Source organism: Triticum dicoccoides, chromosome 6B (genome assembly GCF_002162155.2).
Source record: "Triticum dicoccoides isolate Atlit2015 ecotype Zavitan chromosome 6B, WEW_v2.0, whole genome shotgun sequence".
Taxonomy (NCBI): Eukaryota; Viridiplantae; Streptophyta; class Magnoliopsida; order Poales; family Poaceae; genus Triticum; species Triticum dicoccoides.
In genome coordinates, this window is record NC_041391.1 from 695,722,127 (window position 1) to 695,724,971 (window position 2,845).

Genomic DNA, 2,845 nt, shown 5'->3' on the forward strand with positions numbered 1-2,845 from the left:
TTGAGATGTGAATGCATGAGACGGAGGGACTATTATGTAGTACTCCCAGTTGTTAGCTATACGATTTCATTATCAACTAATTGATATGGGACCGAGGAAGTATATATATGGGGTAAATATATTCTATAATGGTGAATTTACCCAACATAGGTTGCAGCATGACCTTATGATTGGCTCCCCATCAATTTAGGCGTTATACAGACTTTACGTGTTTCTTTGTATTTCACCTCTTTTTATTTTGGTTTTATGAGAGTACTTTATTTGGCTGTGTACATCTTAATTATGCAAAGGCCGGGTATAATTTTTAAGTAATAAACTGCTCCGTATCTAAAAAATATTCTATAATGATGAGACAGGAATAGTTTAAAATTATCTTCCCGCTTACGCACGCCGAAAATTATCTTCCCGCCTACCCACGCTGTTGACATAGACAATCGGCCACCCCACAACCAGTGTCACCCGAGAAACTACAAACATGTGGTTCTCCTACCAGCTAGCCTCAACCTACTGCTTCCATCTGTCATCACAAATTCCATAAAACTAGTTGATGTGAGAAACGACTCTCCGGCTTTCTCATTCTCTAACTCTGCCATACGGCTGCCGTCCGGCCTCAGCCGCGAGAGCGAGGGGGGCGTGGACCTCGCCGGGCCGGTGGAGGAAGGGTTCGAAGCGGCCAGCAGCCCAGCACACGGCCGGTTGCCCGGTTGGTCGAGGTCCTGTTGCCGTCGGACGAGGGCATCTCTTCCATCTCAATACAGTACTAGACGATGAGGAGGAGATGCTATGCAGTAGAACAGCAGCTTCAAGGTTTGGCACCCCGGTGGCCCTCGCGGCTCCAAGTGAGTCTCCAAATTCACATGATTTTTGTTCACGCTTGGAATCAGTAGAATAGTAGATAATTGATCCTTCTCCTGTCGGCAGATGGATGGTCTACGGCGATGCTGTGTAAGACCACGCGGCCGACAGCTACGACGGTTCTGGCGCTCCTGCTAGAGCCACCCCATGGCGAAGAGCACATACAAGGGCTAGCGGCGAGCCCACCGGCGGTAGTCGTGGTCCACAACGAAGAGCCCGTAGACAAGGACGCTGAAGATGTGGGGCAACCGGGCAAGGGCCTCCAGCATGGCTGTTTCAACGGCGGCGAGCGACAGCCGACAGACCGGCGCCACCTACCGCCAGGCCAGGCCAGGCTAGAGGGCTATAATAACGCCGCCTACCATGAGCTCAGGCTCTCAGCAGCTCCACCTTGTTTGCATCCATTCCAGAGAAAGTTTAGATAGAACTGCTATATTTTGCTCTAGTTTCCGCTGGTTATTTAGATGATTTTAATGGGATATGTGGAACATATAGCTTTTTTTTTTGAGGAATTGTGGAACAGATATATAGCTGCTAATGAACGTATTAACTTGTTTGATGTTTTCAGGTTAAGAGAAATCCAACTGCAAACGAGATGAGAAGGGTTAAGAATACTTGCAAAAGCAGAGCTCATTGCATCAGGCTATCTTCTGGTGAACATTTTTTTTCTTTTACAAACTACAGTATTATTTATGTGTCTTACTATTTCTTTTGAGAAATTTACATTTCATACTACTAAGTTTCCTCTGAAATGAATTGGCAGTACACCTTCTATTTCCTCAAAAAGTTATTTTCATGTCATTTTTTTGCGGGAAACTTATTTACATGTCATGTGCAAATTACTTTGGACCCGTTGGAATTTGTTTTGGAATTCTACATGTCACGTGAAAAATTCCATGTCATACTAAGTCAGCTGTTCCTATTTTAACAAAAAAATTGAAATTGTTTTTGAGAGGACGACGATGGGTTCCGTTTCATGAAAGGCCCAAGCAGTCTTTTTTTTGTTTTTTTTAGAATCGCCCGAGCGGTTCTTAGTGCTTTCTTGCTTTTCGAACGGGCCTGCTCTTCCGACGGTCCAGCTATGTCAATCCAACAGCCGAACTCCGTGGTCTTGTGTATTTCAACATTTGAGAGAAGTTGAGGTACCAAGGCTGTGTGCAAGGCCCACACGGTGTAACAGGCCCGTTTCCCAACAATCTAAAGGAGCGTTCTTCTCGGGCTTCTTTCAAATATCTGGGCTGGCCAATCGTGAAAACAAGAGATCGCCTCGAATTGTTTTTTTTTAACTCTTCGAAGCTGAATTGGACTTCGTCCGAAGTACGCAGCAGACACCACCCCACACTACACCAGCTGAATTGGACTCCGCCGCCCAAGCCGCAACCGACCAAAAGTCTAGAGCCTTTCTAGAAACTGGTAACTTTGAAATTTCTGCCATGGCAATCGTAGCAAGCGATCCCCTTCTAGTCTTCTACTCTCAATCCACCCCTAAGAGAAAAACGCGGTCGATTCCATTTCCCCTTTTTGGAGCCTAAAACGCGGTGGATTCCGGGTCTGTAAACTTGGTAACTAAGCATGATGAAGTACCCCGAAACTTCACACACCGCCGAGCCGATCGAGGGAACCGCGAGGCCGGCAATACGCGGGTGGGTAACTGTATAATACATGTACGACTGCAGACTGCTGCTGCAGGGCACAGTCAGTTTCCGCACAGCAAAGCAAATAAAAAACAGACCACTAAACTACACCCACCCTCGCTGAAACCCTAGCTATAGAAGCGCGGAGATGGTGTCGCATAAGGCGTCGGAGGCAGGGAGCGGGACGATCGCCTCGGACTCGGAGGCGTGGTTGGGGGCGCGCCGCCTGGCGACAGCGCAGGCGGGGGCAAGGGAGCAGGCGGGCCGATCGGGGTCGTGGGAGGCAGCCGGCGTGGTGGGCGACGAGCAGCAGGTCAATTTTCTAGCGTTCTCTCTAAGATCTTGTGTGCTCTGGA

At 48.0% G+C, this 2,845-nt stretch overlaps 1 long non-coding RNA gene across 1 annotated transcript in view; it reads left to right on the top strand.

Moving 5' to 3' along the window:
- The first annotated feature begins 504 nt into the window (after window positions 1–504).
- The window catches only part of LOC119324897, a 4,422-nt gene continuing 2,081 nt past the window's right edge, over window positions 505–2,845 (top strand). Inside the window, exons 1-2 of the long non-coding RNA XR_005157220.1 lie at window positions 505–839; window positions 922–1,508. This is a non-coding gene — a long non-coding RNA (uncharacterized LOC119324897). The remainder of the gene's footprint in view (window positions 840–921; window positions 1,509–2,845) is intronic.